Source organism: Ostrea edulis, chromosome 6 (genome assembly GCF_947568905.1).
Source record: "Ostrea edulis chromosome 6, xbOstEdul1.1, whole genome shotgun sequence".
Lineage (NCBI taxonomy): Eukaryota > Metazoa > Mollusca > Bivalvia > Ostreida > Ostreidae > Ostrea > Ostrea edulis.
The window spans coordinates 10,835,911-10,862,043 of record NC_079169.1 but is presented as its reverse complement, the minus strand read 5'-3'; the positions used below and the strand labels follow the sequence as shown (position 1 = coordinate 10,862,043).

At 36.8% G+C, this 26,133-nt stretch overlaps 1 pseudogene; it reads left to right on the top strand.

Annotated features, from left to right (window-relative positions):
* Positions 1-25,882, top strand: part of LOC125645516 (uncharacterized) — a 72,272-nt pseudogene extending 46,390 nt beyond the window's left edge.
* The last annotated feature ends 251 nt before the right edge of the window (positions 25,883-26,133 follow it).

Here is a 26,133-nt window from a genome sequence, read left to right as displayed (position 1 = left end):
TCAATAGCAAGTTCCTAACGCCAACAACAATGTCATTTACTTAAAATGGCATTAATCGAAACAAGCATGCAAAGGTCTTACTAGCAATACAATTCATAAAAACCTTACTTGATTTATACTAGCAATACAATTCCTAAACACTGACATGATTTATTCTAGCAATACAATTGATTAACCTGACATGGGTTTTACTAATAGTACAATATATTTTACTGGTATGGTTATTACTAATAGTACAACTTATTTTACTGACATGATTATTACTAATAGTACAATTTATTTTACTGGCATGGTTATTACTAATAGTACAACTTATCACACTGCCATGGTTTTACTAGTAATACAAGTTCAAACATCTGACACTCTCATTGTTTGTAAATAAAATCACCTTTAGCAAAGATGAAAGGAAAATGCATTGATTATTGTACATACACTGATCTGTGGATATATAAATATGACGTACTTTTTTATATCAGGATCTGTTGCCGCTGATTCCTTTGATTGTTTATCGGATTGGAAAGGGATCACACAGCCCTTCTTCTGGAACTTCACGGTCGGTAAGGAAACTTATAGTTCAATTTGTGGAAAGCAATGTAAATAGAGAACTCTTGGTTCTATGAATTTTTGCATTATGATTAAAGACGATTATGTTCTGTTTCATCTTTTTCAATTAAGTGGAATTTGACCCACCCGTTCTTACATTTACTTCGTCTCCAATACAAATGAACAACAACGAGACTTTCACCTTGACATGGGATGTAAACGAGGCTCTTTCGGTAGAAAGCTGTAATTTGACCACTCCCACTTCAACTTCCATAATTCAATGCAACAAATCCTTCAATAGAACCAATCTGATGGCGGGAAACTACTCCATCAGTATCGAAATAGAGGATTTGTCAGGAAACAAAGCTCAACCTTATATACATCAATGGATTATCGGTAGGGTCATGTAACAAAAACAGTATTAGCAAAGAGCAAGGGTATATAAATCCCTAACTTTGTTCAATGTCTAACCAGATATTCCCGAGTCGGGGGATTTCTGCCTCTTCTAATAACCCTTGTACCCCTTTTTCTGAAATTGACAGTGAAAATAGTATTATATTTGTTTAATATTATATATGCAGGGGTCCGTGTTTGCCCAACTATCTATTTTGTATTGCTTGTAGGAGTTATGAGATTGATCACTGTTCGTTATCTTCACCTTGCATATGCATGTACAGTTCAACACAAAAATAGTGTACTTGAAATTCCTTGCGCACCGACTAGTAATTTATCAAATGAAGCAATGAGCTTTAATGCGATTTTGTTTTTTACAGCGGAATGTTAAAACGTATAGATACTTTCTAGGGGCGGGGTGATTGTTGTAAATCCCCATGCAGCAAGTCTCTAATTTTACGCTTACCAAGTTCTGTATCATATTTTATAGGAATTTGGATTATCAGACTATGCAAAATTTGATTTCTTCGGTAATGAAGAAACAGCACACCATCCAACTTCCCATTACGATGTTGTCATTCAATGTCATCCTATTCGATTTGATTGAATGATTTACGTGCATACATAAATGATATGAATTAGCGTTCAAAAAGTACATATCTCCGCCCAGGGCTGGTCAGTGGCACCAAATGTAACGGGACGGGAGAAAATGCAACGGACCATTTTATCATTTAAACTCAAATGTAGTCTCTTTGTTGCTTCCTCACTGTGTAAAACAAAAGGAGCTAGGGAATCGAACCGTGGATCCCTGTATTATTAGTCAGGTGCTCTAACAACTGAACCTATTTCGGCGTCGATTAATAATTATTTTAAACATAAATTTTGCATTGACATATACCAATCTTTATATTTTTCATAGAAAATAGCAATGTTTAAAACCTTTTCCAATGCTTTTTAAAGTCACGATTATGTTCTGTGGATGTGTTCAATCCCAAATCACCGCATCACTAAACTCGTTGGTAAAGATCATAACGGTTATTTAGTAATTAAAAGTTCAAACGCAGTATGAGTCTTAACAAAAGTACAACTTCTAATATTTTGTACTGTGGCACTGTAAAATCTGTTTTTTGTTTTCGGAGGTTCAATATTCGTTGTTTTGAAGTATGCACTAACAGTCGAAATGTAAACACCATTGAGAAAGGACGATGATTTAGCCACAAAATAAAAACCAACAAAAATTATTTCATCCTCAAATGTCGAAAACTTTACCCCATATGAAAAAACTGAACAGTGATTTTATGTTGAAAAAGACAATTTTGATAGAAACAGGAATATGATGATGCGTTTTATTCTATAGATCAAGATAATATTTAGAAATTCATTTCAAAATTAAGGATTATTTCCCTCATGCAAAGCTCTTATCCTTAGACGAAGAAGTAGGTACAGTTTCTAATGTCATCTGGTCCAGAAAATAGATGATTTCAGCAGGGGTCCCAAAATCTGGCATTCAAATAAGGAATATATAAGCAAATCAAAACTACGTTTAGTTTGAAGCGAAATTGCTTTGTGTTGTATGACAGGAAGGTGAAGTTGGCATAAAATTGCCAAAAATGCCAAAATCAATGAAAAATAAATAAAATTTAGGGTGTTTTCCTTTCAGAAAACATACAGCCCATGCGGCGAGCAAATTCACATTCAAATACATTTTTCGTCTTCTCTTAATACACAATATATATTAATTGCATTTTGCTCGACGGATGGGAACACCTTTTCCTAAGCAATAATCTGGATAAAATTTAACATTTATCACTCTTTTCGAAAAATGGCGGGAAAAACTCTTATTCATGACGTAATAATGATATGAAATTAGAAATAATTTTGATTCAAGTTGAGATAGTATACTTGGCATGTATTGAACTTATTCAAAACACATATCAAGCTTGATTTAAGACATTTAAATCAGAGAAATTTTTTGGGCCTTTTTATGTACAAAATTGTACCTTGTTCTTTGGCTCTAATCTTTGGCACTCTGTTTTTCCTTTTAGCTCTTACAAGTTTGATATTAGTTATTTGGGATTTCCAAACTTTCGGCTTGAGCATCACTGAAGAGACATTATTTGTCGAAATGCGCATCTGGTGCATCAAAATTGGTACCGTATATGTTTTACATTACGACCCCTGGGTCGAGGCCTCTGCTGTTTGACTGTTAGTCCCAGAGGGTCTCTACAGCCCAGTAGCTACGTACTTCGTTACTAGCTTAAAAATACGGATGCATATTCAATTGCTGTGATAAAATTTAGAAATTCATTTCAAAGTTAAGGATTATCTCCCTCATGCAAACCTCTTATCTTTAGACGAATTTGGCACTCTGTTTTTCCCTTTAGCTCTGACAAGTTTAATATTATTTATTTGGGATTTCCAAAATTTCGACTTGAGCATCACTGAAGAGACATTATTTGTTGAAATGCGCATCTGGTGCATCAAAATTGGTACTGTATAAGTTTTACCTCAAGTATACATTGTCTTTGGTTTGAAATTTCTAAAAATGTAGATGTATGAAAAGCGAAGATAACGAACAGTGATCAATCTCATAACTCTTATAAGCAATACAAAATAGATAGTTGGGTAAACACAGACCCCTGGACACACCAGAGGTTGGACCAGGTGCCTAGGAGGAGTAAGCATCCCCTGTTGACCAGTCACACCCGCCGTGAACCCTATATCCTGATCAGGTAAAGGGAGGTATCCGTAGCGAAAACAAATGTGCCAAGAACGGCCTAACAATCGGTATGAAACAGTATTTGACCCAATGATAGGTTGTATTGACGAACTACATTGTAGATCGTTATAACGAACATAGAATTTGAGAAATACTGACTTCAATCGAGACTATTGAAACCCCAGTACCATCGACTTGCCTCGATTTAAAAATTGACCATACGCAGCTCTTGCATATCGAATGAGTTGAGATATATAAACACCATTTGGAGGTGATAATGGAATATTGCAGCTAAATATGGGAAGTTGACGATGGGGAGGCTGAAATCATCCCGTTTGTCATACAGTTGAGTTGTCAGTTTTCCATTCATGTCTACTTTCAAAAAGATATCTAAGTATGAAGCAGAAGTGGACGACTCTATGATGTCTTGTATTTCGAGCTCAGAGTATATATCGAATTGACATATGAATAAAAGTTATTTTTGTTAATAGACAAAACGTCGTCGATATATCTAAATGTCGAATTGAAGGCCACAGCAAGAGATTTTTTCTTCTCAAGTAGAAGTTATCGAATAAATTCTACTTCATATGAATATAGAAACATGTTAGCTAACAAAGGAGCACAATTCATGCCCATGGGAATTCCAACAGACTGTTGGAAGACCTGATCACCAAAGACCACGAAAATGTTGTCAATGAGGAACTCTAGCATATTTTTTATTTCAACTTCATGGTAATTGTGCGTGGAATCAGAGTGGTGTTTAAAAAAGTAATTCTTTGGATGACTGATCACTAGATATGAATATTTCCGTTTTCAATTTTTGTTGAAGAAGCAACTGTCTATGATGTCAAAAATTCTAGTCTTTAATTTATTGTGAGGAATGGTCGTGTATAGTGTTGAAAAGTCATAGGTTTTGATATTATTGATTTGGCAAAAGTTTTGCGATTTTAAGTTTTCTTAGTCCGGGTGTGTCTGGGTAGTGCAAAGGTAACGCTTTCGCTTCTCACCGCTGCGACCTGAGTTCGATCCCCGCGATCGGCAGTGGTTGTTTGTAAAGGGGTATGTCGGTCTCATGCTCGGACACGTGGGTTTCCTCCGGGTACTCCGGTTTCCTCCCACATAAAATACACCCTAGCGCAAGCATCCGTGCATCAATACGACCCCATTGGAAAAGAAGCTTTCGTGCTTTCATGGGTTATCTTTAGTATTTATGTATATATGTTTGTATGCATTTATATACAGAATAAACATTTATTTATTCTATTTATCTATTTACTTATTATATGATGTGTTTTGTAGTTGACGTCACACCTCCAAGCCTCACTTTCACATTAAATCCATCACTGACAAAAAGTAACGCAACTGTAGCATGGACTGTAAGCGAGCCCTTGACATCGTCTGCTTGTATCATTACTTATCCAAACAACACACAAGTAAATGAAACATGCGATGGCCAATGGGAAGCTGTAGATTTACCACGTGGTTCATACCAGATTAGCATCACGTTAGTCGACTTGGCCGGTATAACAGGAGGACCGTTTCTTCACATATGGACCAACAGTAATAAGATATTGATAATTACTAGTTGTAATAAGTTCTCGTAACAAAAATACGTTTAAGCCGTAATAACATTAGCAGATGATTTTTTAATGAGTTTGATCTAAAAAAAAAAAAAAAACAAAAAAACAAAAAAACAAAAAAAAAAAAAAACCCAAACAACAAACATCCAAGGCTGATCAAAATGTTTGTGGACTAACGCCAAAATATATATAAAATGCTACATAATACCAACATTTTATACACATTTTTATTTCGCTTTTTATTTTTCTGCAGAATTTCAAGCTATTTAATGCTATATATAGATAATCAATTCAAGCATTCACCACATGATGTACTGTTTTCATTAGTGCAATGTTCTATACGTTTTGTTGTTGTTGCAAAAACCAACATCTTTTCTTGATATCATTCACTACCGCCATTTAGGATATGAAAGATGAAGACAACGAACAGCGATCAATCTCATAACTCCCACAAGCAATACAAAATAGATAGTTGGGCAAACACGGACCCCTGGACACACCAGATTGTTACAGTTATCTATAAATGTTCCATAATGAGTGGATTTCTCCGTAACATCATCAATGCATTTATGTATCATTCCTCCAGTCGATGTCACACCTCCAATACTAATGTTCATACGTAACCCGAAATAGTCTCTAAGCAATTCCACCATCACGTGGGTAACTAACGAGGTTGTTTTCTTAGTCCGGGGTTGTCTGGGTAGCGCAAAGGTAACGCTTTCGTTTCTAACCTCTGCGACCCGAGTTCGATCCCCGTGATCGGCAGTGGTTGTTTGAGAGGGTATGGCGGTCTCCTGCTCGGACATGTGGGTTTCCTCCGGGTACTTCGGTTCCCCCCACCACATAAAATACCCCCTAGCGCAAGCATCCGTGCATCAATGGACCCCATTGGAAAAGAGCTTTCATGGGTTATCCTTAGTATTTATGTATATATGTTTGTATGCATTTATATACAGAATAAACATTTATTTATTCTATTTATCTATTTACTTATTATATGATGTGTTTTGTAGTTGACGTCACACCTCCAAGCCTCACTTTCACATTAAATCCATCACTGACAAAAAGTAACGCAACTGTAGCATGGACTGTAAGCGAGCCCTTGACATCGTCTGCTTGTATCATTACTTATCCAAACACCACACAAATGAATGAAGCATGCGATGGCCAATGGGAAGCCGTAGATTTACCACGTGGTTCATACCAGATTAGCATCACGTTAGTCGACTTGGCCGGTATAACAGGGGGACCGTTTCTTCACACATGGACTAACAGTAATAAGATATTGATAATTACTAGTTGTAATAAGTTCTCGTAACAAAAATACTTTTAAGCCGTGATAACATTAGCAGAAGATTATTTAATGAGTTTGATCTAAAAATAAAAAATAAAAATACACGGTTGATCGAAATGTTTGTGGACTAACGCCAAAATATATGTAAAATGCTACATAATACCAAAATTTTATATACATTTTTATTTGACGCTTAAGCTATTTAATGATATATTGAACATCAATTCAAGTAGTCATCACATTATAATGTTTCCATTAGTACAATTTTCTGTAAGTTTTTGAAAAGAACCTCACCCTCTCATTATATCATTCACTCCGCCCACTCTAGACATACTGCAGGTGGTGAAAACTACTGTATCTATGAATGATCCATGATGTGTAGATTTCTCCATAACTTGATCAATGCATTACGTGTATTATTCCTTCAGTCGATGTCACGCCTCCAATACTAATGTTCATACGTCACCCGAAACAGTCTCTAAGCAATGCCACCATCACGTGGGTAACTAACGAGGTTGTGACTGCAGTTTGTGAAGTGGAAGGTCCATCTTTTTACCGGTCTGTGGTATGCCATGAAATGTGGAGCGAGGATGATCTACCAGAGGGAAATTTCACACTTAATGTTACAGTTTATGATGAGTCTCTGAATATGGCAGGTCCTTTTCAACATAGTTGGTTCAACAGTAAGTTTTGGCATTCTCGTCTGTTAACTGGTGACAGTATCTATACCTTAACTGTATCTTGTAGATTTATTAAATCCTTTACAGTATCGTTGCCTGTACTATAGCTTTCAAATAAGTTCTATTACCTGTAATTCATCTTTTATATCAATAAACTTTATCGGTTTAATGTTTTGTGTTACCATTAATTGAATTGGACAGACTTTATATGATGATATCAATTCATTAACACCCCCCAAATCAAACACTCCCATATGTAAAATACAATGAACAGTCTGCAAACTAAATTCCTCCCTAACGCACTTTGTTAAATGAAATATACAATATAATATCGATGTTGCTGTCACGTGATTTTCTTTACAGGAGACGTAAAGCCTCCGGAGTTGACCTTGACCAGTACTCCCTTTTGTGATAAGTCCTCTGATAATGCCACGGTCACTTGGACATACAACGAGGACGCTACATCAGCATGCGTCGTCAAAACATCCGTACAGATCAAAGTATTTCCTGTCTGTGACGGAAGTTGGAGTGGAACATTTTTACCGGAAGGGAACGTCACTTTGGAAATAACTGGCACAGATAAATCTAATAATTCTGCACAGACGAAATACACATGGTACAATGGTAATTATCTCCGTTGAAAGGCGAAAATGACAAACAGTGATCATTTCATAACTCCTATAAGGAATATGAATTAGAGAGCTGGTTATACAATGTACCAGAGGTGGGAGCAGGTGCCTAGGAGGAGTAAAGATCCCCTGTCGACCGGTCAGACCCACCGTGATCCCTATATCTGAATCTTGAACTATCACAAAATATGAATTACCATGTTTCATGATTTTCATGGTTGTTCTAATTAATTCCTTAAAATATAGGTAATACTATAGAGTGTGGACAATTTCAGAATTCTCGATTCTTTGAAAGATATAAATATATCGAGTGGATCAAAATCCTACAACTGGTATATTCAGCGGTCTGTGTTTGCCAAATTGTCTATTTTGTATTGCTTATAGAAATTATGTGAGTGATCATTATTCGTTATATTCACCTTTCATTTAACTATATTGACGGCAAATGACACTATACAATGATTTATGTCATGTTTTCGACGTTTTATTTATTAACAATATTCACTTTCATTCATATATTGATGAGATATAGCCTAGAGAAATCGAAACAAAAGACACCCTGGAGACCTCCACATTCATAATTAGATATTTTACTGAACGTATACGGTAAACACAATTTAACTTTTATGACAAATGGTATGACTCCAGCTTCCTCAACTTCCTATATTTGTGTATCAATATTCCATTATCACCTTCATAAGGTGGTTATGTCTTTAACTGATTCAATTACCAGAACATTATCTGCGAATGATGATGTTACTTGAATTTCAACAGTCTTTTAAAGTCAGCAATTTGCAAATTCTATGAATGTTATAATGATCTTAAAATACAACCTGTCATTATGTCGAATGTTCTCTGCAGTGTTTCATACCAATTGTTAGATCGTTCTTTACATACTGATTTTAACTACGGATTACTTTGATTATCTTATCAAGATATAGGGCCCACGGCGGATGTGACTGGTCATTATGAGATGAATACTCCTCCTAGGAACCTAATGCAATGTTTGATGTTTTTTAGGTGTCCATGTTTGCGATGCTCTCAATTTTATATTCTTTATAGGCTATATGAGATTGATCACTGTTTGCTATCATCACCTTTTTCATGTAGATGACGTCACTCCTCCAATCCTTACATTCACGCGCATTGGTGTCCTCACAGTAAATGACGCAACGATCACATGGTCGGTAAATGAGCCAGTGTTGGCGACCTGTACTTTGATAACGCCTGACAACACCACTGTGTTCTCGTGTGACTCTAGATCCTGGTCTGGGATCAGTTTACAGGGAGGAAACTACAGTCTTAATATTCGTTTAATAGATCTTGGCAACAATATTGCCGACTTTGGTCATAACTGGCATAACGGTGAGTAATTCAAACAGAATAGCATTGTCGTAAAATAAAGCAATCAAGCTCAAGTGATACGGCAGTGATAACGGTGAGTAAGACAAACAGAACAGCATTGTCGTAAAATAAAGCAATCAAGCTCTACTGATACAGCAGTTATAATGGTGAGTAAGTCAAACAGAATAGCATTGTCGGAAAATATAGCAATCAAATTCTACTGATACAGCAGTAATAATGGTGAGTAAGTCAAACAGAACAGCATTGTTGTAAAATAAAGCAAGCAAGCTCAACTGATGCGGCAGTAATAATCATATTAGAGAAAAATGTTTGATTGCGCTAATCTTGTCATGACCTGTAGAATATATGACCACGGCAGTGCTTCATAATATCAACTATGTTTCAATGTCATTATTAAATAGTGGATACAATCAAACCACGATTGACGTTTTCTGAAAAACCGCCAAGAACCTACAGTAACGCCACAATAACTTGGACCGTTACGGAGCCGGTAAACACCAGCTGCCTTATTCAGGATCCCACAAACTTCACAAGTAACGTGTCATGTGATGGAAGCTGGGTAGGCGTGGACCTTTCACCGGGATCATTCACGATCAGGATCACGCTGACAGATTCATCAGGGAACTTTGGAGGACCCTACGTACACTCTTGGATTAATGGTATTAATTTCAATTTTTTTTATATTATATATCCATTTAAAAACTTTAGGACAAGCTATGTATCATACATCAATTGCTACATCAATCTGTATAATTCCTGTAAAGGTGATCAGGCAACTTTCGTACGCTGTAAATATCTGGTCATTAAATACAGTTGTTTGCTTCATTTTTTGGCAAGTACATCAAGGTATGAAATTCTAATTTACAAGATACCAAGTGTTTTTCATAGTAGAAAAATCTAAGGCACAAATTGATTCCTTATATGTCCGCCTGCACTAAATGTCCGCCCAATTTTGGACCAGTCACTATATGTCCGCCTGCACTATATGTCCGCTCAATTTTTTTTTCAAAGGGTCAATATATGTCCGTCTGATTATTGAAAGAACTATTACAATATGTCCGCCTATACGAATTTGATTACTATATAACGTCGGTGTAAAAGACATATTTCGAATTCTATCAGTACAAAAGACAGAATTTGACATCTACACAGCAACTAGATAAATCACTTTTAATCATTTAGCTTATATTTGCACAACAGTGATTGTGCATTGCATGGCTACCGAGAATTTAGTTTTGTTACGAAGTATTTCCGTTATTTTCTTATATCGATATCAAAATTTCGGAATATGTAAGCTAGAGTTAGAATGTCCAAAACGGATAATTTGGGGGAAATGGAAACAAAGATTTTCTGATGTACAAGGGCAAGTCAATAAGTAACCAGTCTCACTTATTTCCGGTTGAGATCCACCTCTTCTTTTTAGATGTAATTGCCCTCTAGTGTGATGTATTTAGACCAACGGTGTTTAAGTGTCCTCAGCTCAGAACGGAAAAAGTCAGGGTCCTTTCCATTGGCCCACTCCTCAAATACCGTCACTACTTCTTCGTCACACGGGAAATGACGTCTATGGATATCCTATTTCAAGTTTGGGAATAGGAAGAAGTTGTTAGGAGCTAGGTCAGGCGAAGAGAAAGGATGTGGTATTAATTCACACCTGTTTCTCGCTACAGCATCCATTGCAACTTTGAAAGTGTGGACTCTTGAGTTGTTCTGTTGCAGAAAAACACTTTTAGAGAGTTTACCTCGGCGTTTTTCACAGATGGTGGTTCTCAGCTGGTCCAGCAAATTGCATATTACACTCCAGCTATTGTACTTCTCATGGGTAAAACGTCCAACATAATAACGTCTTTTGCGTCAAAACATACTGTGGTCATCACCTTGCCAGCAGATGGTTGGGTCTTCAACTTCTTTGGCCTCGGGGCCCGGGCCCTATCCACTGACGACTCTGAGCTTTATTCTCTGGCTCATAATAATGAACCCAAGTCTTATCTACAGTCACAAGACGCAACCAAAAATCATCTTTTGACCTAAAACGCTTCAACAATGCTCTGAATAATGATACTCTGGTTGTCATTTGCTCATCGCTAAGGGATTTGGGGACCCAACAGGCTGTTAGCTTGCGCTTACCTAAACGATCATGTAAGATTGTTGAAATGCTACCATGTGAAATGCCTAATGCCTGCGCTATTTCTTCCACCTGAATTGGCCTATCATAGTATACCAGATCCCAAACTTTCTTACACATTTCTTCGTCGGTGGCATCCAGTGGGCTTCCAGGCCTGGCTTCATCTTCTAAAGACGTTCTACCGCGTTTGAATTCCCCCTACCCCCAGAATTTAACCTGAGCATAAGATGGTGCAGAAGACCCATAAACATCGGCTAACTCGTCGTGTATTTCCTTGCCCGTTTTACCTTTTATTTGCAAGTACCGAATTATAGCACGGTACTCAACATTAGATAAAAAGCATGCCTTAGCATATTTGATATTCAATATCTTATTAAAGAATGACTCGATACGCGTGCAATTCTGTATCCATGTATAAAACATGTATTGAATCAAGGCATGAAAATCATGACCGTCTCGGTCAATCGGAAATGGGATAGGCTGGTTACTTATTGACTCGCCCTCGTAGCATTCTTGGGTTCCATGTTAGTATGTACGTATATTTACATTTCCGATGTTTTGCCTTTGATATCTTTACCTGCTGTAATAGCCATTACCTCATCAACGATTTGTAGTTGTCAAAAATGCGCGTATGAATCTTGATAAATATAGTACTTCTTATTTACATGTAACAGCTGAGAATATCCGAAAGAATTGAAGGCAGAAAAGAATTACAAGAAATGAATTTCATGTTTGAAAATGCATAAGAGTATGAACAGCAACACTTTACGCCACCATGCATAACTGCAGATTTCATATGCAGGCGTGAAGCCTCAAATGTGTTCATACTCAAATGTATTTTCAAAAGCGAAACTTATTTTATAGCGTTCTTGATATTGTCTGCAGGAAAATGCTTGGTGAGAGTTCTACAAGCATGGCAGCATGTTGTGCACGGATATTTATCCGCGCAACGGTATTGTGTGTGCTGTTTATAGAAAATATTGTCAGTACAGGAGCGATTTCAATGAAGTTTGTTTTTAACATTTTAACATGTTATTTGAAATAATGCCAATTTTTTAAAACAAGTGCTTTGTGAATACGCAACATATCAGCGGGACAGCGTTCCTTTATTAAAAGGAGAGTTGTATTGTTGGAACGATGGTGTGCCACTAAGAAATAGTCCCTCGTTGGGAATGACAGAAGAGTACGGAGCTGCATCCTCAAATTATTCCATCTCTATGCACTGACACTGTGTAGTATACACACAATATCGCACACCTGTCCGTGACACCCCAATCCGTACCTGATTATCGAAGTTATCAACGACAGTTTCCTTTGATCTTTAGATGAGGGGGCGGACAGAGGATAGCCCTCTCCCCCTCCAACTCCCTCCCTCTGAATAGTGATAAATTGCATTTCATTTGGGTACTGAAGCGTATTACATGCCAGTTTACTACCCATATGCACTGTAATTGTTGTAACGCATATAAATGTCATAAGCTTAACCAATATTGCAAATGCATTCTTTATTAGTTTACTCAAGTGACCTATTGCAATTGGTCGTCGTCGTGGGTCGTCCGCCATGCGTTAACAATTTAGAATTTTTAACTACTTGAGAACTACTATTCCAATTCTTTTCAAATATGGTATGAAGCATCTTTGGGACAAGGGGACATTGTAAATTTCAGGACTCCTGTACCCCTGGGGTTCTAGGGGCTGGGCAAAAACTGCCCAAAATCGACCAATTTTCAAAAATCTTCTCCTCTAGAACCGCACAAGTTTAAGAAAACCTCATTGCATAGTGATGTAGAGCAGGAACGCCTCTACCACAATTGTAAATTTCATGATCCCCGGGGTAGGGGTCTGACTCCAGGGTGGGTCTGACAAACTTTATATATATAGTATATATGTGCATAACATATAAATGATATCTGCTTTAATGTTATTGATACTAGATTGAAACTAAATGGATGTTTAGATTTAGTAGATAGTTATTTAATAGGATAGTAAATTTCATGATCCATGGGGGTAAGGGTTTAGTTTCAGGGTGGTGTCAAAATTATTTTAATGATTTGAAGGACTTCTTAAGTTTGCTCATATCGTATTAAATGTATATCATGTATAGCATAAAAGAATGAACAAAAAATGGTGAATTTTGCAACCCCATGTATCAAACGTGCACGGAAATGAAACATGTATACAATGAACCAAAACGATCCAAACAATTTTTCAGAGGACGTTACACCACCCTCACTCCAATGGAATAGGATACCGCCTTCACAAACTGCTGGAAATATGACATTGTCATGGACGACAAGTGAAGCAGTGACGTCAGTTTGTACCGTTCAGTCTCCTGTACAGTTGATAACAGTATCCTGTAACAACAGCTGGATTGGAGCAAAACTAAGGAATGGAAATTACGCGCTGACAGTCAAAATGGTAGATGGATCTGGAAATGCTGCCGAATATGTGCATCAGTGGAATAACAGTAAAGGCTCTTTCCTCTCTTGTACTCTTACACATAGTGACACTGTTAAAAGAAAATGGAAAGAGCTAAATACAAAATATAGCGTCTGTCACATATTGCTCAGTGCCTATCATGTTAATGTAAATGAAAGGTACTGTGTTTCAGATGTACAAACAATATACGTAACTTAAGAATTTTCTAACCCTTTCAGATGTAAAGGAATTAGTATATGAAATCAGTTTAACTCTTTCGAATGTTGATGTGACGGGCATTATCAACAAAACATCCAGAGAGTATATCACACTGGTCACAGAGAGTCGGACGACAGTAAGTGAACAAATTATCACACTGTCACAGAGAGGCAGACGACAGTAAGTGAACAAATTATCACACTGGTCACAGAGAGGCAAACGACAGTAAGTGAACAAATTATCACACTGGTCGCAGAGAGTCAGACGACAGTAAGTGAACAAATTATCACACTGGTCACAGAGAGGCAGACGACAGTAAGTGAACAAATTATCACACTGTCACAGAGAGGCAGACGAGAGTAAGTGAACAAATTATCACACTGGTCACAGAGAGTCCGACAACAGTAAGTGAACAAATTATCACACTGGTCACAGAGAGTCAGGCGGCAGTAAGTGAACAAATTATCACACTGGTCACAGAGAGGCAGACGACAGTAAGTGAACAAATTATCACACTGGTCACAGAGAGGCAGACGACAGTAAGTGAACAAATTACCACACTGGTCACAGAGAGGCAGACGAGAGTAAGTGAACAAATTATCACACTGTCACAGAGAGTCCGACGACAGTAAGTGAACAAATTATCACACTGTCACAGAGAGTCCGACGACAGTAAGTGAACAAATTATCACACTGTCACAGAGAGGCAGACGACAGTAAGTGAACAAATTATCACACTGGTCGCAGAGAGTCAGGCGACAGTAAGTGAACAAATTATCACACTGGTCACAGAGAGGCAGACGACAGTAAGTGAACAAATTACCACACTGGTCACAAAGAGGCAGACGACAGTAAGTGAACAAATTATCACACTTGTCACAGGGAAGTGAACAAATTATCACACTGGTCACAGAGAGTCAGGCGGCAGTAAGTGAACAAATTACCACACTGGTCACAGAGAGGCAAACTACAGTAAGTGAACAAATTACCACACTGGTCACAAAGAGGCAGACGACAGTAAGTGAACAAATTACCACACTGGTCACAGAGAGGCAGACGAGAGTAAGTGAACAAATTATCACACTGGTCACAGAGAGTCCGACGACAGTAAGTGAACAAATTATCACACTGTCACAGAGAGGCAGACGACAGTAAGTGAACAAATTATCACACTGGTCGCAGAGAGTCAGGCGACAGTAAGTGAACAAATTATCACACTGGTCACAGAGAGGCAGACGACAGTAAGTGAACAAATTACCACACTGGTCACAAAGAGGCAGACGACAGTAAGTGAACAAATTATCACACTTGTCACAGGGAAGTGAAAAAATTATCACACTGGTCACAGAGAGTCAGGCGGCAGTAAGTGAACAAATTACCACACTGGTCACAGAGAGGCAAACTACAGTAAGTGAACAAATTACCACACTGGTCACAAAGAGGCAGACGACAGTAAGTGAACAAATTACCACACTGGTCACAGAGAGGCAGACGAGAGTAAGTGAACAAATTATCACACTTGTCACAGAGAAGTGAACAAATTATCACACTGGTCACAGAGAGTCGGACGTCAGTAAGTGAACAAATTATCACACTGTCACAGAGAACAAATTATCACATTGGTCACAGAGAGTCAGACATCAGTAAGTGAACAAATTATCACACCGTCACAGAGAACAAATTATCACACTGGTCACAGAGAGGCAGACGGCCGTAAGTGAACAAATTACTCTAGCTTATCTATCAGAAACTGTATATTGCTATAATTAGTTCTTCGGTGTTTTTTTTTCTAATTCAGCCCAATTGGGTTTATATAAGACATATTAAAAGATGTGTAATTGCTTCCAGTTTGTTTATTCAATGTATGAAGCTTAAAGAGAGATTGCTTTGTTGGTCTCCTATCTATGAAAAACGTTTAGTGTTGCAGGAAGTGTTGTGAATTTTTAGCACGAGTCTCGGATGTTGCTCATGAAACACTCATTTTCCCTATAGAGCTTTGTCATCTTTCTCTACTTTTCGATTCCCTTTTTTCATATGTGTGGATGTCTACCAAGACGCCATTGTCCTCCATCTAGTAAAACTACTTCTGGGTAATGGTGCCAACCTTCACGAGCTTTGTATCATAGGACAACCTTCTCGTAGATCCACTAATACTTTCAATACCACATTTTCAGTTGGAAAGCTTCTACAAGCCGAGAATCGACAGCTTTAAGACTGTCTATATCAGAGACATTACTATTGTGTAAGTACATGTAAATAAATCTACTATACAGTTGAAGCATTTATCATCGTGGGACTGATGTTTTGCTGTACAATTAATATTCCTTTTTTGAAGAATAAAAATCAGTGGCTCGATTGTTTGCTTTTTGTTAGTTTTTTTTTTTTTTTTAGAAAATCGTCTTGACATTGAACAATACTGGATAATAATTCAATTGGGTATTAATTCAAAGGATTTTGTTACCACCAAATACACGAAATTTGTACGAGAAATCACATAATTGTACAGTATTAAGAAATTTGTATATTGAAAATTAAATGGGTACTGATATTGACCTTCTTTCATATTCCAAGTTCCAAAAGCAACAGAAGAAGGCGTAGCATCCAAACGAACGGTGACCTTTCTGTTGATCATGATGTGGTAATTGCCGGCTCCAATATGTCTTCCAGTACGGCGGCTCTGTCCAAGACTCTCTCCACGCTATCCACTGGGACCTCCTCCATACAGCTCAGCGGGTCAAATTCAACATTCTCCGAAGTCACTTTAATGGTCAACGAAAGGACGACAAATGGTAGCATCTAGGCCATTCTGAACATATTAACAATATTTTTTTTGTTTTTCATCTTGATGTCGCAATAGAAATACTTTGTGCCATCGGTTTTTCAATAAACTATATATATCTTATGATCTATGATTTGGACTTTAGCTTATTGTTTTAAGAATTTTGCAATATTTCTGTTGCAGTAACATTCACTCGAAAAACTAGGACATGTGAAATAGCTGCACTATATGTGACGTGTTCTCTAAGAGAGCAATGCGACGAGGACACCGGTTTCTGCAAGTAAGCTGAACAGTGTGTTGAACTACACAACATTATGTTATATGACAGAAAAGAGTTTCATAACTCACAGAAGGCACTCTTTTCCCTTTGAAAACTTCTTTTTAGATGCAGAAATGAAATATGGATATGAATTCTAAAGTTTCCTAATTATTCATCTTGTGCCTGGGTACATTTCAAGGTGTCCATGACAAAATGTTTGTGCGACACATCCTCCCACGATTGCAGTAGGAATTTCCCCTAGTTATATCATACATTAAACAAATGCTTAATCCTCGACGTCATGATTTTTCACAAATGTGTTTTTCGATACCCTACTATGAGAAATATGATATTTCCTTGCTAAATGTTAGGTCATCTGAGATTTTAAAAAAATATATAGATCGTAGAAATTTCTTACGACATACCTACGTCAAACTCGCAAAATCTTGTTCCTCCATCGGACTTCCCTTATATACTATCGGGGAAAAGAAACTGTGCATTATAAAATTTAGTATAATTTTTCTATATTTATTGTTTATATTTATAAAATCTAAACAATCGATAGAGGTGATGTTTTTTTTTTTAACAATATTGGATAGTACCCGACTCAGATGCACGGACGTTTTCATGGTTAGTGAACACATGTTGTTTATTGAAGTGTTCGTACGCACAAGTTTTACTGGCCAATACTGTTTGGAGTAAGAAGTGTAAAAGGTTTGTTTTGACACTATTCGTTAAGAAAAGCACTTTAGTTTTGACAAAATTTACCCTTCTGTCATGCCACGACTCCGCGAAAACCAATGTAATCGTGCTGTTGGGATGCTTCAAGCTGGAATGGCACAAAATATCGTAACAAGACACTATGGAGTTCATCGGAAAACCATTCAGTCATTATGGAGACGTTTCCAACAATCTGATAGCACTTGGGATCGACCACGTTCTGGGCGTCCTCGTATGATGTCGCGTCGACAGGACAACCACATTAGACTTGTGCACCTGAGAAATCGTTTCCAGACAGTAAGTTTGACTGCTCGTAGCATTCCTGGACTTCGACCAATTAGTCCAAGAAATGTGGGTAATCGTCCGCGCGAGCACAACATTAGACCAAGACGTCCAGCGGTGCACCCAATGCTGCTTCAACGTCATGGTATCGCTAGACTAGCGTGGTACAGACGACATCTGCGATTCAGAATACAGGACTGGGCCAAAATTCTGTTCATGGATGAATCCAGATTTCATTTGTTAGCAGTGACGGCCGTTGTAGAGTGTATCGTCGCGTTGGGGAGCGGTACCAGGATGCTTGTGTTGTGTAACTTAGACAATTCGGTGGAGGTAGCGTTATGGTGTTGGGTGGAATAACAGCACGTGGAAGGACCCCTCTACAAATTGTCAATGGAAATCTCACCGGCGTACGCTATCGAGAGGAAATGAAATTATTTAGCGCCATGTGATATCCTTCATACAGAGACAGCAAAATCACATTACTCTGCAGCAAGACAACGCAAGGCCACATGTTGCACGTGTAGTCAGGGACTTTTTGTTCAACAGAATGTCGATGTCTTGCCTTGGCCAGCTGTTTCCCCCGATTTTTCGCCGATCGAGCACGTCTGGGATGAAATGGAACGACGTCCACGCCGTTTACCAAATCAGCCAGTGACATTGGATGATTTAGGCCAGGATTTAACCAATATCTGGAACAACGTCCCTCAAGCATTTCTTAACACTTTAGTGGCATAAATGAGGCGCCGTTGTCAAGCATGCGTGAATGCAAATGGTGGTCACACGCGTTATTAACTTTGTTAATTCAAGTTCGAATATCAGTGTCTTCGAGTGTGCTGAAATTGACGTTATTCGACGTCAACATTAATGGATTATGAAATGTTGTAACGAATACATTTGTTAACAGTATTACAAAAAACAAAATTAGTTCATTGTTATGTCTTTTTATTATTATTTTTACATATATTAAACAATGCACAGTTTCTTTTTTCCGCTAGTATACATCTGTCAAGTGTCCATTCCATCTAACAGCAGTCAGGCAGATATCGTGAAAATGTCGGAAGTTTTCATTTCGCTTGACTTTTTCACTCACGTAGAGATGTCACAATCATATTGTGAAGTGCCAGTTTGACTTCTGTTTGGCGCTCACGGCCGCATGTCGTAGTTCTGATTCTTTATCGTACCCACACAGATCAAAACACAAAACCTCTGGTCTTAAGAATCCTATATTAAAGATCTGTGACCTTGTTCGTTCATCTAGCTCTGGACTGTAGAATAGCTTTGGCAATGTAATCAATTTTTAAACAGTAATAGAATAGAAAGAATTTTTTTCTAAGGTAGGTTTCGGGTTTTCTAGCAAAAAGAAAAACTAATCCAGACCGACGGGGTAACTTCAAATCCAACGCGGGAAAACGCGGGAATTTTTTTTTTTTTTTTTTTTTTTTTTACTTCATATGACATAAAGAAGTTGTTCGAAGTCCATGATTAACATTTGATTTGTTTCACATTGTATCCCTTTCAGGAGCAATTCAAAACCAGGTAAGTCCATAAATGCTACCTTTTTATTTCTCGTATCATAACTTAGAAAACCGCAACTTTTTCTCTACAAAAATATTGAAACTTCGTGTAGATATTATAAATTTGCCACATATCAAGCAGGATTCCCATTCTTATGTTCTATATACATTCTCGGACTTGTATGTAATCGTCTCTAAAGAACATATATTCAGACTTCATTAAATTTCATGAAAATTTTCACTTTTTTATTCTTACTTGCTCGATGTAATAGTTACACTCAAATAATGAGGGTGTATGATGTGGTCATTTTAGCTCACCTGAGCTGAAAGCTCAAGTGAGCTTTTCTGATCATCCGTTGTTCGTCTGTCTGTCCGTCGGTCTGTCCTTCCGTCTGTCTGTGAACCTTTCATACTTTTGACTTCTACAGAACTACTCGGCCAATTTCAACCAAACTTGGTACAAATCATTCTTTAAGTTTGTTCAAATGAAGGACCATTCCCCTTCAAAGAGGGGATAATCACAAAAACTGCAAAAATAGGGTAGAGTCATTTAAAAACCTTCGTCTCAAGAACCACTGGGCCGGAAAAACTAAAATTTACATGGAAACTTGCTGACATAGTGGAAATTCACGTTTTTTAAAATCATAACCCCTAAGGGTAGGGTGGGGCCACATTTTTACATGCGAATATATAGGGAAAATCTTTTTAAGTCTTCTCAAAAACCACAGTGCCAAAAAAGTGGAGATTTACCTAAAAGCCTCCTGGTTCCGGGATCATGAAACCGTCTTAAACTTTAAGACTGTCTTAAATCAATAAAGTTGCACTTAAATCTTAAGACTGGTCTTAAAGTGGATCACAAAAAAATCACTTAGGCTTAAGATTGGTATTTTGTCTTAAATTTTAAGACTGCCTTGGAGCTGTCTTAACTTTCTCAGACTATCGCTAAGTTCGTTCAAAATGGCCGCGCTGGTTGCATTTTTGAGGCGATTAAGAGAAAATCTGTCGTTGAAGATGTCTGTCCCTACCATGAAGCGGGCAAATCATTTATTTAAGAAACAATAGACTGTCGGTAGATCGAAAACAGGATATTGACATTGAAAATCATATAATGAAAAAAAAATTGTTTTTCTTTAAGCAGAGTATTGCCATTACAGGAAAAGAAGTCAAATCCATGTAATCGAAAAGTAACACCACTCGCCCAGAAAAATTGAGAGCGGGCGTTTTCAAATATACAGGCATAAATATGACTTCTTATGTGATCAAAACATCACAGGATTGATTGCCCGATTGTCCGTTTCACTGCCTGATCGTAGTTTGTAAAGTAGATGTAAATGTGAAAGTAGCATGTACACATACGACCGTTTCACTAAAACGTTACGACTACAAAAGTACATGTATTTACCTGATTGAGTTTGTTGACAATGTGGAAGAAGAAAACAATCATTACTTGCAGTCTGCATTTGCATACGAATAATGTGCAGCCCGAGCCCGAATTTGAAATTAATTAGAGTTATCCTTCTTTGCTACATGTACTCACACAGTCGACAAAATAAATAAAGTCCTGCATTGAATTTAATAAAATTATCGCTTCAATTACTCTTACATTTCCACTTTCATTCATTACTACTTTTAGAAAGAGGGAGGCGACAGGGTCAATACATCACAATTTGTATGAACATGTATGTAAAAATGAAAATAAGTTTCTTTTTAATAAAAGGGGGGGGGGGTGTTGGTACATGTATGTGCCTGCGTCAGCATTAGTGATCATAAACTAGACGTTTTAGACACTGACTATGTTGTTTAAGTCATTTATTTTTTATATCTTTTTGTTACCTCTACGCAAAAGAGTTCCTTGTTGCTATAGCAATTTAAGATTCTAGACTTAGACTTAAGTTAAGACAATCTTAGTTAAGATTTGCTTAAGTTCGTTTTGTGATCCATTTAAGTCAGCAATCTTAGCTAAGTTCAAATCTTAATTTAAAGTCAAAATTTTGGCTTAACTTTAAGACAGTTTCATGATCCCGGAGCCTGGTATAAAGTAGATTTAAGTTATTTCAGATCATGGACCCCAGGGTAGGATAGGCTACATTAGAGGATCAAAAGCTTACATGCTGATATACAGGAAAATCACCTTTGCCAAAATTAATAGGCAATTTTAACCAAATTTGGTACAAAGTATCCTTAGGTAAAGGGAATTCACGTTTTTTCAAATGAAGGGCCATTGCCCCTTCAAAGAGAAGATGATCACAAAAATGCAAAAATAGGATGGGGTCATTTAAGAATCTTCTCAAGAACCGCTGGGCCAAAAAAGCTTGAATTTACGTGAAAGCTTCTTGACATAGTGGAGATTCGCGTTAATTAAAATCATCACCATCAAGGGGTAAGGTGGGACCACAATAGGGGATCAAATTTTTATTTGCGAATATATATGGAAAATCTTCAAATGTCTTCTTCTCAAGAACCACTGGGCCACAGGAGAAGATTTTATCTGAAAACATCATGGTATAAAGTGGATTCAAGTTTGTTCAGATCATGACTCCTGGGAGTAGGATGGGGCCATAATAAGGGAGCAAAGTTTTACATGAAAATATATAGGGAAATCTTAAGAAATCTTCTTTTCAAGAACCACTTGGCCAAAAAGGTTTACATTTACATGAAAGCTTCCTGACATAGTGCAGATTCAAATTTGTAAAAATCATGGCCTCCAGAGTTAGGTTGGGCCACAATAGGGATCAAAGTTTTACATGCGAATATATAGGGAAAATCTTTAAATATAAAGCAAGTAGACTCGGTGAGCTATGTGGCACATGTGTCTCTTGTTCTTCAGAAGTAAAAGTATATTTCTTACAAAAAATGGTTTGTCATTTCTTAACCTAATGCACAATACTTGCTCTAATTTTAAGATATTTAATGTATAACGAAAAGATAATGAGCAATTTTAAAGGATTTATATCAACATAAATATTTATTGTTAAATAATGATGAAAGTGAAGCAGATGAAATTCACATGTCTGGTAAATGATTAGAAGCTATCCTTTTTGCGCTTGATACTTTTTTGAAGTTATCTGCTCTTTGTAAAAATAAGAAAATCTAATTTTTTAAAAATGTGTGTGGTAAATGATTAATTTTATTTCATATTCTTATAATGAGAAAGTAGGTGTAACTTTTTACCAAGAGATATGCATGAAAATATAATTTCTTTTAAAAATATTTTGATAAAACATGCTCTTCCCATAGACTTTAACAATGTTAAATCATAGGTGAAAAAAATCAAACAGTAAACAAAAAAATTAAATTACTTTGGTAGATTATTTTTATTTGATGAATCCTTCAAAATGATACCATGATTGCAAAAATCCAACAATCCATTTATTGATATGAAATATGGTCGTTATACATTGAATACCCTATAATCTTTTTCAGACAATAATGGCATGATTTTAGGCGTCGGGCTCGGGGTCTCATTGGCTATTGTTTTAGTTTTGGTAACAGTCATCGTCAGCCTCTTTTATCTCCGCAAGAAAAAAGAACAGGAAAAGAGAAGAAAAGCTATGGAAAATGAGAAGAAAAGAAGGTCGGTTTTATACACTTTTCTTGTAGGAATGCGGGTTAGAATAGATCCTCAGTACCCCTTGCTTGTCGTAAGAGGCGGACAAATAAGACATTCCTTAAGATGTGATCTCAAAATCCGAAGCTCCATGTCACAGTAGGTGTGGCACGATAAAGATCCATCCCTGATTGATTGATTGATTGAATATTGTTTAACGTCCCTCTCGAGAATATTTTACTCATATGGAGACGTCATCATTGCCGGTGAAGGGCTTCAAAATTTAGGCCTATGTTCGGCGCTTATAGCCTTTGAGCAGAGAGGGATCTTTATCGTGCCACACCTGCTGTGACACGAGACCTCGGTTTTTGCGATCTCATCCGAAGGACCGCCCCATTTAGTCGCCTCTTACGAAAAGCAAGGGGTACTGAGGACCTATTCTAACCCGGATCCATCCCGGATCAAAGGATGTAAGCGCCGAGCATAGTCCTAAATTTTGCAGCCCTTCACCAATAATTGTGACGTCTCCATCTGCATGAGTGAAAGTTCTCGAGAGGGACATTGGACAATATCAAGTCAATCAATCAATATAATGTTGCATTTCTGCTAGAGTGTTGCACCTAGACCTACTTTAAGGCTAAAAGTAGGTCAAATAGTTTTCCGGACTTTTTTTCGCTACGGATACAAATATTGCCTTAAAATTTAATTACAAACTTCCTCTCGGAGGAATACAAGTTTGTATTTCAGTTTAATTGGTGTACCATGATCAACTTTAGGGCTTAAAGTAGATCAAATAGCTTTCCAGATTTTTTTTTAAGTTATGGATACAGGTATTGCCCTGAAACATAACCACAGCCTTTCTCTCAGAAGAAATACAGGTTCAGTTTGCATTTCAGCTTAATTGGTGCACCATGACCGACGTTTAGGGTTAAAGTTAGGTAAAATAGTTTTCTGGACTTTTTCTCATTATGGATATAGATGTAAAACGTATACGGTACCAATTTTGATGCACCAGATGCGCATTTCTACAAATAATGTCTCTTCAGTGATGCTCAACCGAAATGTTTGAAATCCGAAATAACTATGAAGTTTTAGAGCTAAATATAGCCAAAAACAGCGTGCCAAACAAGTGGAGCCAAATTCGTCCAAGGATAAGAGCTATGCGTGAGGGAGATAATCCTTAATTTTGAAATGAATTTCTAAATTTTATAACAGCAATTAAATATACATCCGTATTTTCAATCTAGTAATGAAGTACTTAGCAACTGGGCTGTAGAGACCCTCGGGTCTAACAGTCCACCAGCAGAGGCCTCCATATTGCACTGAAATTTTGTATCGTTTGCGGTTCTCTTGTTTATTTTGTCATCGCAACAAAGTGAATTGCCAAACTGTCAAGAAACTTGCAATACATGACACCCTCGTGCAGCATTGTGCATTCGCAAGATGCCCTACAATGACCTTATCTTCTGATTTTCAAAACCCCTGATATTTAAATTTATGTAGGAAAGTATCCACGCACACTCGTTTTAAAATTTAACTCCAAAATAGTCTTGCCTATAAGAGATTTCGAAATTTCTTCGAAGTAATCTTGATTTGATATTTTACACCAGATCTTGCAAAACAAAAGGAACCATAATCTAACTGCATAGCATTGATATATTCAAGGATATTTGTAATCGAACAGTAAGTAAAATGACTTTGAGATGTTACATATGAATTTGATAATCAATAGGAAAAAACCTGAAAGTTATCAGAAATTACAAACAATATGTCTCGGCTAAATTCATTCTTAATATATACCCTTAAACACTTATAGGCACGCGAAACATTAGTGCCATAAGTGATTGTGTGAAAAAATTAGTCAAGAAATATACAGGAAATATTGAGTTTTCATCATTGACTTGCGCATTTGTGCAAAACATGTTGAAACCTAATATTGAAATCTTCTTCGTTTTGAAAAGTATAATTTCTATAAAAAACATATTGTATAAACCATTTCTAACTTCTCTTTCCATTGTCTCTAAATGCTTATTATGTTTGACCATGTTAAGCAATAGGAATTATTTGTGCAAGGTAATATTACGTCAAGCAAAAATAAGATGGCAAAATTTCTACACTAGCTACAGTTTGAAACTATCTGGATTATCAGCATAGAGAGGAAACAATGAGAATGATTTGCGTTACCCAATAATGGCTTCATTTAACTACATACCGTGGTGCTTTATCATTATTCAGCTTTTGTTTCTAAGATATCGTTAGTGGGTTTTTTTTTAATAAGGTTTTGGTGAATCAGAATTTTGTTTGTTAAAAATTCAAATGTAGTCATCTACATCGTCGCTGATGAAAATTAAATATTGTCATTATGGACTTATTACCTTGAATGAAAATTAAATATTGTCATTATGCTTTTACTACCTCGAATGAATATTAAATATTGTCATTGTGGATTTATTACCTCGAATGAAAATTAAATATTGTCATTATGGATTTACTACCTCGAATGAAAATTAAATGTTGTCCTTATGGATTTACTACCTCAAATGAAAATTAAATGTTGTCCTTATGGATTTACTACCTCAAATGAAAATTAAATGTTGTCCTTATGGATTTACTACCTCGAATGAAAATTAAATATTATCATTATGGATTTACTACGTTGTACTAGCGTCTTCTTTCTCCAATCTCAATATTTTGATTCTGATACAAAATTATAGTTGTATAATATAATTTTATACATGTATTTCAGGTTTGGACAAACGGATAACGCAATGGCGTTAGCCCCCCGCATAACGTACGAACCTTACAGATATTGGTAGTAAATAGGACGTCGGGTATCACGAACGTCTCTAAGCAATGTGTTCGTGTCCTATTGGTCGATGTTCTGCTGTATTCATATATATATATATATATATATATATATATATACATATACATTGTAGTTATTAGATTGAAGCAAAATGAACTAATGTGGACTCATTATATTTCGTGGTGTTCGATTTTCGTGAATTTGGTAAATATCTATCCACGAATTTCACACTGCAACGAAATACACAAAATAATTAATGTA